Source organism: Daphnia pulicaria, chromosome 4, assembly GCF_021234035.1.
Source record: "Daphnia pulicaria isolate SC F1-1A chromosome 4, SC_F0-13Bv2, whole genome shotgun sequence".
Taxonomy (NCBI): Eukaryota; Metazoa; Arthropoda; class Branchiopoda; order Diplostraca; family Daphniidae; genus Daphnia; species Daphnia pulicaria.
The window spans coordinates 10,345,805-10,353,839 of record NC_060916.1 but is presented as its reverse complement, the minus strand read 5'-3'; the positions used below and the strand labels follow the sequence as shown (position 1 = coordinate 10,353,839).

The window sequence follows — 8,035 nt, the reverse complement described above, 5'->3', positions numbered from 1 at the left end:
CCAGGGTGGTCTTTCTTGTAGATGGGGGTATTGTTCAGGTTCAGCTTGGAATAGGTCTATGTCGGCTAGGATGGTGCTGCCCATGGCTATTTTGAGGTACGGGACGTTAAGATCTTTCCATCTTTTGGGGGTTCTTCTTATCTCCCAGCATCTTTTGTGCAGGGGGTGGTCTTGTAGTTTTTCGATTCTGAAGATATAGCGAGCGGCTAGCCAGGTTCTTTTAGTGTCTAGGGGTGGGATGTCGAGCTCACATTGCATTTCTTTGATTGGGGTTGATTTAGGTGCTCCTAGGATAATCCGAAGGATGTTGTTCTGGACGGACTCGAGCTTTTCTTTTCTTCCTTTGCTGGATGATCCGTACACCGTTAGTCATGCTCAAACCATTCCAACGCTTTTTCTTTCCGGAAGAGGACTTTCGCCTTTCGGCTGTTTCAATCGATTGACATGTATCGCACTATCGGGCCTCCTCTTGACGATCATTGATTTTTGATTAATTGATTTTTGTTCCCTGTCAAAGCACTTCATGAAGTCACGTAATAATTTATATTTTTGGTAAAAATAAACATTTATGTCTTCATTTATATGTAATCAAGGATTTTTTACCTGAATACAAAAACAATTAAATGTCAAAAACAATTACAAACCAAACCATCATAAAAGGCAGTACTATCGATAGTAAAAATGTAATAGGTTTAAGCCTTGAACGCTAGGTGGCTCTAAATTTGATTGAAAAAAGAAGACGTAGAATTTTTGGGGAAATTTAAATTTATAGTTTTTATCTCGGACGAGAAGCCAAAAAAACAAAGTAACGATGAAATAATTTTGAAGGGAGGCAGAACATTTAATAGCGGACGAGATCTCACAGCAATTATTTCGGTCTGGAATAGCAATCAATATAAGTCAAGCAGCCTAAATCGAGAATGACTAAATGTTCTTAATGCAAAAAAAAAAACGGAGCGTAGCGCCACTGAGTGTTACGGAGGAATTGGTACTGTAGCCCAGTGGCGCTACACTACGCTACGCTCTGTAACGCTGCGTTAGTGGCAGTGTGAATGCACCTTTGAGGCAGAGTTGAAACAAAATTAAACTCTGCTTTAGGTAAACAAAAAGTAACTTGGGCGAAAAGGGCGGTCAGTATGATTGCGATTTTCCCGTCCGAATTACGGAGAAAATGTGTAATTCAACTTCCTCACCTTCATGAAAATGCTACAAAAAAAAAGTTTTAATATTATTCGCAAATTCGTGCAATTTCTAAACATAAAACCGCAATTTGAATTAATTCGTGTATTATCTGAATTACATGCGTGTACGAAATAATACGTGCTTTTGTGTAAATAATAGAAGGATGGCGTCATCGACGCTCTCCATAGAAAAAAAAAATACCTATATTCTATCCAGCTGCTACTCGACATTTTCGTCGTTCCCCCCACTCCTTCCTAAATGCTCGACTTTTGACTGATTGAATTGGAGGAGCTTAGAGTCGTGATAGTTCGGTTGCTGGTATATCCTAGAGATATCCTAGAGGATCTTTATATTCCCATCCATCTGAAGGGGGGGGGGGATCCACCGTCGGACGACATTCGGAATCAAAAACAACAAAAGAAACGGAACGAGAGAGAAAAAAAAGAGTCAAGTGTCTTAAAATGAAAAAAAAAAAAAGAAGAAGGCCGTAGAGATCGCGGGTTTTTTTAGTGTGTGTATACATGCTACACGCACACTTATAACACGATCAAGGAGGGAGTTCAATGAGCCGTGTAGACGAACTGGCGCGCTGGGCGCGCTTATGCTGAATAAAGGGAGACGGGCATAGCAGAGGATATATTGTCAGATTTATAAACATCCGGAATGGTGTCCAATTTTCAACAATATTCGAGCTGTGAAATACGGTGAAATAAATAGATCTATGCACCTATACTATAGGCCGGCAGTTTGCAAATGAAGGCCATATGTAAGCATACATATTACCGATCTAACCTTATCTATTGACAATATACAACAAAATGGATGGATGGATTCCGGTCAAACTATACATATATCGCCTCTCTTTTTTTTTTGTCTATCTATTTGTGTTTCAAGCGTTCGACTAAAGTGACGCTTATTCCGTCTCTGCATTATCTACAAAGTCTTGTTGACAGGCATGTCCGTCGTCCAGTCAAAAAAAAATTAAATAATAGAAGAAGCTCTTGAAGAATAAAGAGAAAGAATAAAGAGACAAAAGTGGATGACAAAAATATCAAATCCGAATCTATATACTTTTTTGAAATATATTCGGCGGGAGATTTAAAAAAATGCTCTTTTGAATTTCAATCGAATTTTTAAAAATTTTATTTTATTTGTTTCTCTAGGATCTTCTTGATGAATTCAAACGACCGGAAAGAAAAGGAAATAAAATTAAGAAGAAAAAAAAAAAAAATAAAATAAAAGATCGTGTAAAAAAATTTCGAAGGCTCGCATCGACCGATTACGTGGGCTCGCGCTCTTTTTTTTTCTTCTTCGGTGATTTAACTCTGCATTTCCTTTATATGGACATCCCTCTTTTATTTTTTCTCTCTTCTTTCCTTGGGCTGCTGCTGGCATTTCGCCCGGCATCCTTACCCCATCAGATAGAGGTGAATCATTGTTGATGCATATATTTCGTGTTTCTACACATGAACCAAATGAATACAAAATAAACTAATATTCAGATCGCAAGGGGATGAGTCATCGGCTGGGACAGCAAGTGCTTCGCCAGTTGGATCATTGACGACGGATGAGATGCAACCGGAGAGCGAGAAAGGATCCGATGCGGGACATGGGAACAGCGCTAGGTTTCAATCAAAACTTTTAATGTTGTTTTGTATCCGCGCAATCAAGGCGGGATACAAATTCTATTTGGGCACGGAACTCCTTGATCAAGGCAACAAGTTCGACGATTTGATTTTCAAATTTAAAAAAAGATAAAATCGTTGGAAATAAAGGAGGAAAGGGGCCTTATCAATATTTACAAGCAAAGAGTCGACTTAATGAAAAAAAAAGCGATAAAATAACAGCGAAAGAGTGGTGAAAACGATTTCAGCCTACCAAAATATTTTCGTTCTATGACAAATATTTACAAGACAAAACAAACACAACAAAACAAAAAAAAGCTTTTGATCCGGCCAATCATTTCATCTGAACTCGAGCCGCTTTTCCAGACGCTTTTCCGACCTGAACGGTGGAAAAAAAGGTCAACTTCCGATTAATTCCGGAACTGTTCGGGGCTTACTAAATTTAAACGTACCGCGACATAAAATTGATCGGCCAGGATCTCCGTGTGTGTGATGACTTGACTGATGGACTGATTGGGCCCTCGATCCGGAATCGACGGGGCTGGCACTGGCTCCTTTTGATGCGCGAGGTCGACCGAATGCGCATGCGCATCGTCAGACCAAGGGCCGCCCGCTTCCGCGTTCTAAATATGCGCATAAAGAAATAGAAAACGGACAAGACGAGTTTGCGAAAAGACGGAGATTCTTAAACGACCCAATCTTGATCAAATAATCACGAAAATCCACTATCTAAAATCTGCGGGAGCCCTTATAAAGCATGCAACCATGCGCACGGGGAGACATATCAATTCGAGAATTTAAAAAATGGAGTACCTGAAATCAGTGCTTGAACTTGCTGGCGGTCAATCTGAAGGCTGACCGTTTAGACGGGATTGCCATGCAAATGAATGACGTGTTGATAGGGAGCCGACGGTGGCGGCGGGAAAGTCGATGAGGATCCTCAGTGAAGGATAACCATCGGCGGATTGCCGGAAGCGACAGTAATGGCAAGAGGAGAAGGAGGTGGAGGAAGGAATGATCGTTTTTTTTTTTTTTGTTTTTAGTGCGGTGGTGTTGACACCGGTAGATGATCCCAGAGAACGTACAGAAGACGGTGATGGAGTGTATCGGCCAACCCCGGAAGAAGAATGGGCCTGGCCGGAAGCGCGTTGCTGTTATGCGAGATGGATCGGTGATTGGGACGTTTGAGAGTGACGCTAGAACCTCATCCAGCTCGGTGCTTTCTTCCACCAGGAACTCCCCCACCATTTGCGGAACCGCCAAACGTCGTCAATTGAGAAGGAGCTGGAGCTCCATTTCCCCTTGCTGCATGGACCGCGGAAAACAGCTCCTGAACAATCGATAAGGAAAATTCGACGCAAAAGCGTGATGTGCTGCCAAACTTTAGTCTCACCGGCGATGGGCGTCCACTTGTAGACTTTCTTGATGGGTAACGTATTGATGACAAATGAGTTTCCAACGTTCAGGTAGCCGATGAAACCCACACTGATTTGCTTCTTGTCGCTGTGCAACTTGCTGAACTGGGACACCAAGTTGATCAACGATGAACGAACCTTCACCAAACAGAAGGGCCATCGAAGAAATGAAAAAGAGAAAAGGGAGAGAGGAGAGATGTAAATTTAGCTTTCCTTTTGTTTGGTTGTTTTTTCTTTTATTTCTTGTTGCGAATATTTTAATTCTTTTAACCATTTTATTTTTTTTTACACCATCGTCAAAACCATCTGGTGCAAGTGGTCAGCAGCTGCGTGAGCCAATTCTCGCATTTTGGCAATGGCTACGCCAGCATTCGTCTCGCTGCTGACGAAAAGTTTGTTGAGAGACCATGCGGCACCACGCCAACATAGTTTTGAGCAATCTGGTGAAATGACCGGCACATTGAATCAGCTTGGGCGAGGTTTCCATAGGAAGATTGATAGGACCGGTGGACCCATCAGCAGAGGCAACCTTCGCTTAATCGTACGGGCGTATTGCTGCCGTTGGTTTGCTTGACTGAGAACTTTCTTGATGGATTTCGCCACGCCACGTCCTTCATGTCCACTCTACTATTCAAACAAATATTTTTATTTTTTGGTCGCCGGAATTTCATGTAAAAAAATAAAACAATTGAACCAACCTGCATCATTGCCTGAACGCCGGTACCCAGAGATGTCAATCAACAGCAGGAAGCGAGCAGGACTTTGTCATGGTTGGTCAGTAAAGTGGCACCGTTAACGACCGAGCTGAACTGGACGGCGTAGATGCTGTTTAAATAATTGACCACCTTCTCCAATGCATCCAACTGGACATTTTCATCCAGCTGATCTTTACGCAAGAGTTCCATGTAAAAATCGATGGCTTTCTCTTGTTGCAGCATCTCCTGATAATGAAGCGTGCTCATCTCGAAAAAAAAACTGCTGCGGTGAACAGCTGTTCAGCGCGTACGAGAACTGGCGACTGACTCCCTATCGAAAATATGAAGAGAGACAGTGTCAATTATGTGAATTGATGTGTCATCATTTAAAGTGAAAGGATAAGACCTAGAGTGACAAGAGCCATTGAAGCATCCTAGCTCCAAAGATGCACTGGTCAGCCGCAGGGGATTTAAGAGTGTTTGACAGATAACCCCAGCCGAGCCGGGAAACTTCTCTTTCACTTGAGCGGCAAGCATGTCGCATTTGAAGAGCAGTCTAGACATCAAGAGAAGTTGCTGCACGCTGTGATAGTCCCCTGAGAACAGAAGGAAAATGTTTAGTATTTAAAACGTCACGATAAATCACGAAATTACCTCCACGGGCCATGAATGAGTCTGGCATGTACGTGCAGAGATAAAACACGTGTTGTAAAGCCTGCTGAACGTCGAGCTAGCGCAGCTGCAGATTGATCGTCTTTGTGAAAGTTTTGGTTTCGGTAAACATCTTTTGGTAATCAATGACCTCGGGAGGTTCCCCCACCGGCTTGTTGGTCTCCCGCTGCAGTAAGTTGATCATTAGACTCTTGCATCTTCTGTACCATACTGGCACTTTAGGCGCTCTCCGTTCCATCCACGAGGCAGGGCGTCAGAGTGGCATCACTGGCGATAAAAATTTGTTTCCCCAATTTTGGCCCGTCGCTATCTGTTCAAAGCGGCTTGTCGGCAAGCAATTATCAACCTCCGGGAGAGAGAGAGTAGCCTATACAGCGCAACAAATGAAAAATATTGATTGATTAGAACGACCAAATTCAACTTTCTCTTGAGCTGATTTGAAGGTAGCGCTGGACAGCTGGATGTGAAATTTGTCATCAGAATTGAGCGGGTGACTTGGATCATACAATTTAGCAACGCCAACAGCTTTTTATATGTCGCTCGATTTGGCTGGTTCCAGAATGTCCCATTTCCTATTTTTTTCTAGTTTCTCATGTCTATCCGAGTTGGTCTTGTGATGTTTACCTATACTCCTCGATGAACGATGATGATCGCGCTCCTTAGCATCTGCTTTCTTGTCGCGATCACTACGATGATTACCGGAACGTTTGCTGCTGGAATCGGAATCACGACGAGAACTTTTAGAGCTTCTCGAACTCACTTTATCACTTTTTTCGCGAACAGAACGAGAACTAGCTGAATTTTTCTGATTGTTATCCTTGATCGAACGACTGGAACCATTTTGAGAGCGGTCAAGTCTTCGTGATTTGAATACTCTTTCTCGAACTAATGTGGGCCTTTCGCTGCACGCTGTCAGTTTCCAATTCTCCATTCTCCTTAAACGTAAAGGGGAGATTCGGCTCCTTCGGTAAGACCAGGTTTTGGGACCGTTTAGATGCAGAACTTTCTTCCAGTATGGGTTTACTTTTTGTTCTCGATCGAGTAGGTGGTCCACTTGAAGAGGAAAATTCAAGGCTGGATGCTCCAATTGACGAAGCAGACCCTGTAACTTCTGTCGACTTTCCGTGTTTCATATAGCTCCAGCTTGACGGTTCAGTTCCTCTAATATGACTTTTTACATCAACATCAACAACAACAGCGGCCGTGGTTTTGACAGGCGTATTGTCTTCACTGGATTCCGCTATCGCCGAAGATGAAACTATACAGGAATTGATTTAGCAACAGACGGAGGCCTTGACAAGGAAGACTTCAGTTGGGAAGAGTTTGACTGAATTTTAGCTTTGACGGGATCAACGCTGAGGATGTCTTTTGTCGAATAGTAGTCATATGAGTGGGGATCTGGGCATAAGCAACTAGAGTGGATTCTGAATTTTGAGTTTCTTGAATTCTGATGCTTTCCAATTCTGCTTCACTTTGGGTGACGCAAACTGCTTTCTTTTCCGGCAACGAAGCATTACAACTTGGTTGGTCCACAGCACGCTGTAAAAACCGGAACACCACAACGTCCAATATAAAATCTGCCTTGCTATTTTCCCGAAAAGCTAAAAAAATAGAAAATAAGTGTCGTTGGTTGATTTTTTTATATCTTTAAACTACTTACATCTTATAAAAAACGTCATCAACTCCAAAGGCATCGGACTTTCTTTGCCCAATGGAACGACATGAAAGTCTTTGAAACACTCCAAGGATAACTATAAACCAATTCATTTCGTTTGTAACTTGTAACCTTCAATTTCAGCATTGGTACGTACTAGCTGCAGGGTAGCTGGAATATATCGAAAAAACACAAATTCTTTCATTGGCCGTTTCGCACACTCTCCCAAGTAATTTAAAACTTTTTCGGGTTCGATATAGTGCCCACAATTCTCATTGATTTGGGCATTTCCAAGTCAGCAAGAACAGAATTTGACCTAGAAAAAAAATAATCAAATATCAAGTTGCTATTGTGTTAATTTATTCTATTTGAAAACTTACGTCCAATCTTTTTCATATCGGCCTTGGAACTTCTGCGTCCGTGATTGATTGTCCTATTCCAAGGAACTGGATTCATTCTTCATTGGCTTAATTCTTGGCTGTTTGCCATGAAATTAGGATCATATCCCTATCCTGTTCTAGAATCATTCCATTCATCCAGTTGAGGGATGATTCGCATTGTGTTAGCGTTGGAAACTGAACCACGTTTACTGACATCAGCAGCTACTCCCCAATCATCTTCAACAGATTTCACAATTGCGATTGGTCAAGATCAGGAAAAAGTAGCGTTATTGTTAGGAACACGAACAGGATTAGACCTGGAGGGAAGATTATCTCAGCAATCAGCTTCCGCTCCTCAGTCATCTCCGCCGGATTTTGCAGTTATTTTCGGATCGTGGGGTGGATTTTGCTA

The 8,035-nt window shown here is 42.2% G+C and overlaps 2 long non-coding RNA genes across 2 annotated transcripts; both read right to left on the bottom strand.

Moving 5' to 3' along the window:
- Positions 1-2,614: 2,614 nt before the first annotated feature.
- LOC124336660 lies at positions 2,615-4,114 on the bottom strand. The gene is made up of 3 exons (XR_006917151.1): positions 3,621-4,114; positions 3,260-3,430; positions 2,615-3,186 (listed from the first exon to the last, which is right to left on the bottom strand). It is a non-coding gene; the product is annotated as an uncharacterized LOC124336660 (long non-coding RNA).
- A 16-nt stretch (positions 4,115-4,130) lies between these two features.
- On the bottom strand, positions 4,131-8,035 carry LOC124336659. The gene is made up of 8 exons (XR_006917150.1): positions 7,624-8,035; positions 7,401-7,559; positions 7,250-7,340; positions 6,214-7,190; positions 5,572-5,956; positions 5,324-5,513; positions 4,921-5,248; positions 4,131-4,849 (listed from the first exon to the last, which is right to left on the bottom strand). It is a non-coding gene; the product is annotated as an uncharacterized LOC124336659 (long non-coding RNA).